Below are 7,994 nucleotides of genomic sequence, written 5' to 3'. Positions count from 1 at the left end.
CCTCGACCAGCCTCTTGAACAGATTATGTCCGACGGTGATGACAAGCTCTCCCAAACGATGTATTACAACCAGACATTGATTGATTGACCCTAGGCTGACGAAACCGTGCATGAGCCTGGCTGCCTGTGCCACTGTGGCAGGCAACCCTCCCAGCAGGATCGGAAGCAAACAAGCCCCTGGGTGCCCGGGGAGGGATCGATTAACTCAATCCAGGGGAGTATTAGATCACCCGTGCTGCCAAACAAAGCCCTTAAAGCACGTTGCACCAGGGACTAGGGAGAGGTGCTACGATTTTGAGTTGACAACTACGAGCTACCTGTGTGCAACTTGACATATTTTGAATGTTTGTCCTGCAGTTCTCTTAGCGCAGTTTTTTTTTCCTACTAGTATTAATGCAAAAGACAAAAAAGATAGACAAGCACCCTACTTAAGAATCGTCTTGATTATCAGAATACCGATGCACATATCTTAGATACAACCAGGTAGATTCACTTAGGGCGTGATTGGTAGCCGGGATGGTGGCGTCCAGAGGACCATCCGGCATGATCTCGTGCACTTGGACGTGATTGGTTGCTCTCCCCGCATCATATGGCTGCACCCTCTCGTTCACTCCACCCCTCCCATCCCGCATCCCTCCGTCCGCCCAAAAATGACCTTCCCTCGCGAGCCGGGATGGCACGGTGCAGGTGAGCGCGCAGGGCCCATGTGACATACACCAAAAACTCTTATCCATACATGCAACCAAACACGATTCCGTCTCATACTGGACCAACAATAAAGACAACCAAACAAAGCTCGGTGCATGATTTCAGCCTGCCTCCCGTGAGCCTGAACCGGTCCTCCATACCGGCTCCCCATGCCTGGAGCAACCAATCACGCCCTTAGATGTACAGGAATTCAACCCCTGTAAATCTCCCTAGTCCCTAGATGTAAATTCCAGTCAGGGCATTCTCGCATAAACCACAACAAAACCAATACCTCCCGGTATGGACCAAAAGAAAAGGGTACACTCTACTCATCATATCTCTCCGGCCCTGTGGCCTCTTCCGCTCCTTCCACCTTTCTCAACCAAGCAGCAAACTTAGGGACGATCCACTGGTATACCTCCACTCCACGCAGAAAACCAAGAATGTAGGAGGTACTCTTGAGGATAATAACACAACAGTAAACATATGACTTTCAAATCATAACATAGTTTGCTCTTTTTTGGTTCATCAACTGACCTTGTATTGCAGCGCTACACAAATGTTTGGGTGGTAAAGCCAAATGAACGCAGTAGCTGTTCCAAACACAGAATAGAGGCACAGCTCTAAATTGAATTCGCTGTAGTCCTGCATAAAGAAATTTGGCATTGAAAATTACCGTGACAACAAATTTTGTTTTTTGTAAGTTTTTTTAACTAATTTCTATCCTTAAAATCATTCACCAAAGTTGCCATTTTTCCTAATAAGTTGTTTGATGAATTTATGCATTTCTCTGCATTATTCCGGTACAGAATGGTAGCAAGTTCACTTAACTTGCTGTCTCTATCAAAAGAATAAGAGCAAATTTCGCAAAACACCATGTATTGGGCCATATGTAGCACAAAAACACCAGTTTTTGTTTCTTGTTTCACATAACACCACACACAAGACGCCAGTTTTTTCAACCTTCCTAGAGTGACAATCATGCAGGATTTTCTGTTACATATGGCTCTAGACTTGGTGTTTTGTAAACTTTTCTCAAAAAATAATGTTCTTAGATTTTTCTAACAAGCCAAAGATGGTAAATATTTACCATAGATGTCATCTTGAAGCACTGAGAGAGAAATCCAAACCCAAGGCCCACCCATCCAGTGGCAGCAACATTGGATCTTAATATACTAGCAAATGCAGATAAACATAGGCCCCCATAAATCATATTTCTGGTTCTGCATCCCTGAAAATAAAAACCATGTTACCAATTACGCGTAACAGGTTCTACATTTTCCTCAAACATACAAGAGTTTTAGCGGTATTACCGACACATGGGTAGGAACTTTCGACGTAGCCACCAGAACAAGTAGAACATGAATCCATATTCCAGCAAATGATGAAAGCCACATTGGGCATGTTGAGTAACCTGATTCACACGTGGAGAAATAAAAGGCCCAGAAGATACATTGTGCAAGGCCAAGGATTAGCGACCAACAAAAGAAGGTATTTCTCACACCCAAGTGCTGTGGGCTCAATTTCCATATACGCCTTCTGCCAAGCCAAAATTATAAGTGCATTATAATGGTTAGCACATGTGATCCATTAAAGAAGGATGGGGAAAATTATATGAAAGACAGTGATAGCATTAGCTTACATTGCTGGAACAGAAAACAACAGAATGGAACATACGCTTGATATCCAGGGGACCCAATGGTCAGCAGGTGACGTAGGCTTGCTACACACAACAGTAACATTCCCACTGCAAAGATTTCAGCTTATAACAGCATGCTTGCAAAAAAAGAACACATTGCCTTATACTAACTTTCTAGAGTTCAAAGTACTCTTGTTTGGCCCTCCCTCCTATCCACAAAATCTCAATCGAACACACTAACCCAATAACAAGGGGCCTTAACAAAAACTGAAACCAGATCATATGTTGTGTTGCATCCATTCAACATATTTAAGTTCCTGGCACCAAAACATTATTGACTATTGAGTTTGAACATCCCTCACTGGCGTGAATGGGGCAACATCAAAGCAATCTTTTCTTCTATCGAGCAAGATATAGCGGTTATGAGCAGTTTAATGCAGCACGGTACTAAAACATTAAATTGCACACAAACAGCAAGATAACGCAACTGAGATGTGAGTAACTAACCAGGTACAATTTGGGATCAGGTTTGAGATATGTGAGGAGGTAGGCGCAGTGGCTGAGGATGAGTAGCCAGATGCGGTGGCTGCAACTGACCTGACTGGTTCACCAGCCAATCCAAAGTGGAAAACTACCATCACCATGATGATCATCCACAGGGTCCTTACAGCCATCCTTGCTACAAAAATTACACAAAATTGGTGATGTACAGGATAATGGATTCATCCAGACAAATAATAGTATCACTTGTCAAGAGTCAATGAGAAATATGAAAAATCAATTATATATCAAGTCATGTTATATATATATATATATATATATATATATATATATATATATATATATATAAAGGGGGCAAACAACACATCAATGAGAGATTAGAATCAAGATGCAATCAAAATAGGCTGGTCACTGCTGAAAACTCATTTACTCAGCACTCACACACTAGTAGTGGCCTCAAGTATATGTTGTCTGATCTCCATTAGGACCATAATCCTTCTGATTAATCCAACCTGGCAGGGCAGCAGCTTGGCATTTGCTCGCCCACTGATACTCAACTCTCAATATGATAAAAAAAATTACTTACCTTTGCCAAGTATCATCCAAGGACTTTTTTCCCAACTGCAAGTGAGACGCACATACGCCCTCATGCACATAGACCACAAGGCACAAGCGGCAAGCGCAGAATTGATAAGGTTGAACTCCAATTTGGCAAGTTTGTTGATGATATGAGAAAACGATGATACAATGTAATCAATTCCGAAAGGACTCATTAGGCTTGTTGAAACAAATAAACATGCTAGTATTATTAGATGTATTTCCTTCTTAAGCTAGTGTTGGCCAACAGTGCTCAACAGTGCCATAAGTTGAGAAATAGTAGTATAGATATGTTATAGGCAATTGTTTGCTCACATTTATTGAGGATGACATAATCAAGACTTCCATGGCCACGATGAAGTTTGTGGGTGAAGAATTTAGAGTACTATTATATCCATTTATGTAAGACAATATTTTACAAGTCCGAAATATTTACAATGTAATTTTTAAAAAATAGACTAACTTTTGAAATGTACAGTATTATAAGCCCTTTTTCATATATTTATTTTATATTGAATTTGTGTCCTTATGAAAATTTGGAGTGCATACCCATTGTAAAATTTTTGGCTCGACCAGTGGCATGCCAATATATACCGTCTATGAGACTAGAGAACAAGGTGGTAGTCATAAAAAGATGAGGAGCAAGGGTGGGCTTGGGAAAATTTGAAAGATGGAAAAAGCTAGTGCGGGCGATGAGCACTGCCAATATCATCATCGGCCTACGCACGTTCTGCATGTCAGCCAAAGAGATCTGCCTCAACTACATCCTAACTGCCCACGCTCTAGTTTGTCCTACCACGGCACGCCCCAAACTCTCTATCTCCCGCTCCCATTTTGGGGTATTCTGTATTCTGGTCCCAAACTTGCCCCATAATTCATGTGCATCGAAAAGTTTCAAATCCAAAGTTAAAATGTACATGGAGTAAGAAAAAGAAGTAAAATCAGTATGGATTTCTATAATGAGCAACCCATTACTCTTTTGATCCACAACAAGTTACTATTTTTACACTGATTTCACTTTTCATTACAACGTATGCATTCCACGTTTGAGTTTGAAACTTCACTAAGAGTAAGAGATAGATGCACATGGTGAAAAAAAAATTCAGGTGAAAATTTTCAAGTATCTTTTAAAATGCATCTGCACGGAACATGGGGCGTGCGACCGGATGGAGGCATCAGATATGGTCTCATGAAGTAAAACCTCAAGCAACTTCTTTTGAAGGATATTGGATAGTCAGGACCCAAGAACAATAGCATAGTCAATAGTGGCAAGATTAGCATTTGACTAACATTACGACCATGTATTTCTTAGTACCAGAGACGTTAAGGTCTAGGATCGCATTGACAATGCCATATCATACTACGTCAATCGTTTTGTGCTAAGGGCTAGAAGTCGCACGATTATGCCACTCCTGTAATTTAACACCGCAAGACAGAGTGTACGACTGAAAATAATTTATATTGCCCCGTCACTGCAGCAAAGACAAGGAAGAAGCCATCTAGTGAAGCTGAGAACCATACAACCACATCACTGCAACGCATAACGATCATGATCGGAGGGCTAGAACGCATCGAGTGAACCGCATGGAATTCGGTTGCTGGTGTAAATAGACAAAGCGTTCAGATTATGCTGACCAACTGTGTGGTTATGACTCTATAAATCAAGCATTTTATCATATTTTAGGATATGTCTCACTTGAATTGTTGCATCACCGCATCTTGAATAAAAAAATATCTATGTTGGACTCCACGAGACAGAGAATTGGGGGTGTTTGGTTCATCGAGCTAAAGTTTAGTCCGTATCACATCGAATATTCGGAGGCTAATTAGAATTGCAACGACGAGATGAATCTATTAAGCCTAATTAGTCTATGATTTGACAGCTTAATAGATTGATCTCGCTGTTTAGCCTCCGGCTGTGTAATATGTTTTTGTAAATAGTCTACGTTTAATACTGCTAATACTGCTAGTATCTAAATATTCGATGTGACTTTCGATGTGACATGTACTAAAAATACTAAAAATAAGTCGAAGAAACCAAATGGCCTCTTAGAAGATTTTGTGCCGATTTTTCGACTGGCAAATTTGTGCCATGTTTTGGCAGAACTGGGCCCACTTGTGCCGCATTTTGGCGGAACTGTACTTGTGCCGTAAGCGCGATTCTGCCAGGATGATATATAAAAAATGTTAATTAAATTGTAGTGGAAGAAAAGGCTATATTTTTTTCTGGATCTGTGTCTTTCCGACGTAACAAATCTCAGAAAAAAAATCAATCATAATTCCACATAAAAGCTTACCAGGCCTCGGAGGGATGTCTTCCGCCTTTGAGCCGTCGGAGGGGGCGCAATTGACGGAGGATGGAATTACTACACGAAGAAATAATATAAATTAGATGATTGCTTTTTTCTGGAAATAGAAAACGAAGATTGAACTTCAAATAAGCAGTGAATATATTCCATCCTCGGGAGCTATAGGAGGGGAGCGGACCGGGTGGAGGGAGGAAGGACTTCTGGGGCGGATCGGCGGGGACCGGGGAGGGTGCGCGGCGGGTCGAACGGGAGATTGGGTGGAGGGCGTCGAACGGGAGGAGAACGCGTCGGTCGGAAAGTGAGGAGAAAGAAAGAGAGAAGAACTCGGTGGTGGGACGGTCGGAAAGGAGAAGGGAAAAGGGAGCGGAGGCTGTGGCGGCGCGTCCGGACTAGTGGGAAGGTTAGGGTTTATGGAGAGGGTTCGGTGGTCGGTGAAAGCACGGAGGGAGCGTGGGCCGTGAGGGAATACATGGATGCGGCCCAAACAAAGTATCTCCCTTGTCCGAGATTTTTTTCAATTTAGTAAAAAAAAAAAACTGTTGCGTCCGGGGGAGTTCGAAGTTATGCCTGGAGTTACTATTTCCATGTCTAGCAGGACGCGTGGTGCTTGCATGCAATTTTTTTCTTTAACTTCTCATACGCTACCAACTTGTGAACAATGTCTCTGCTGCACGCCTCGGACTCCTAAAGCTTGTGTAGTCACTTCCTAGCAATGGATGTTGCTCCTTCACAGCGTCACACAAATGAAAAGGTACTGTCGGACCGTCTTCCGGAACCTCGTTAATGATATCATTCCGTACATAGAAATAAGCGTTTTATAGAAATAAGCATCGGAAATAGTATAATTCCGTATATGGAGTATAAAAATTTTATTAATAATCACAATGTCATCCGAGTCTTTAAACTCTCAAAATTCATTTCCAAGTCCCGAAACTTGTCCCAAGGTGTCACCTGGGTTCATAAACTTTCAAAGTGTATATTTAGGCCATCAAACTTATCCTCAGATTTCATCCAGGTCTCTAAACTCTCAAAATACATTTTCAATTCTTAAAACTTATCACATGTTAGTGATGGCAATGCTTTCTTCTCGCTTATTACTTTCACAACTACCTTATACAGTGATCGTGCATGTGTTACTTGATGCTTGATTGGGAGATTTTGAATCAGACCCGTTCGTGAGATTTTTGTGGCCTGGAGCGAAAACTAAAAAGGGGTCCTATAATAATATGTGTTGTGTTACCTTTTCACCTCTGGCGTTCGTCTCGTCGGCGTCAGAGGCGAGTCTCTGGAGTCTCAAGTCTCGAGATCGGATTGGGCAGGCATGAATAAAGTGGACGACGAGTCGAGGAGATAGGAGACAGGAGATGAGGAGTCAGCCGTCGGCGTTTCAGCAGAGTTGCGGAGAGAGTTGCGGGATTTCTGCTGCTCGTGCTCGTCCTATGAGCCTGGCCCAACTGAACTACGTAAGCAGCCATAGCTTACTGTAGGCCTGCAGCACTACCTGTACCCTATACATGCATACACGGGGATGGGTTCCTCCGTTTCGTGGGTCAAGATCGACTGCAGTTTGAGAATTTAAGGACTCGAATGACACCCTGAGATAAGTTTGAGGGACATATGTTTTGGAAGTTTAGAGGCATGGATGGTATTCTGAGACTAGCGTATGAAATTTGAAATGCATTTTGAGAGTTTAAAGACTTTAATAACACCTCATGACAAGTTCCGAGCACGTATATTTTACTCTTATTAATAATACAAATATAGTTGCGTATGAAGTCACACTTCCAGTTTTACATTCATGGTTAAAAAAAACAGCCTTTTATTCTAGCTAAACCAGTACTATTCCCAACCGGCAGGCATCATGGCAAGCAACTCATTACTAGAAAACTTCACATTCGTCCACCCTTAGTATCGGACGGATTTGAATCTGGTACTAATGCTAATTAATGACTTTAGTACCGAATCATAACACCACCCAATGCTATACCCGGTACTGAAAGACCTCCGAGGATCTTTTTAGTACCAGGTGGTGTTATGAGTTATGATCCGGTACTAAAAGCTTCTTCATGGATTAATTCAAAAGTAAAGCACGTGATTTTCTCGCATAATATGCGCGTGCACGATTCCTGAGATTCGAACCCACGATCTCAAGTCTCGCGCGACCCTTGCTAACCATCTCACCTACATACATAGCATATGTGATGGAGTTAGATATGCTTTTCTTTTTAAGTAACTCGTGGAGGAGCATAACACCACCCTGT

The 7,994-nt window shown here is 42.0% G+C and overlaps 1 long non-coding RNA gene across 1 annotated transcript; it reads right to left on the bottom strand.

Moving 5' to 3' along the window:
• Positions 1-5,388: 5,388 nt before the first annotated feature.
• Positions 5,389-6,100, bottom strand: LOC111257202. Its single transcript, XR_002677585.1, has 3 exons — positions 5,912-6,100; positions 5,722-5,790; positions 5,389-5,586 (listed from the first exon to the last, which is right to left on the bottom strand). It is a non-coding gene; the product is annotated as an uncharacterized LOC111257202 (long non-coding RNA).
• Positions 6,101-7,994: the final 1,894 nt, after the last annotated feature.

Source organism: Setaria italica, chromosome V (genome assembly GCF_000263155.2).
Source record: "Setaria italica strain Yugu1 chromosome V, Setaria_italica_v2.0, whole genome shotgun sequence".
Classification (NCBI taxonomy): domain Eukaryota; kingdom Viridiplantae; phylum Streptophyta; class Magnoliopsida; order Poales; family Poaceae; genus Setaria; species Setaria italica.
The sequence above is the reverse complement of the archived record's forward strand: the minus strand, read 5'-3'. Positions and strand labels throughout refer to the sequence as shown.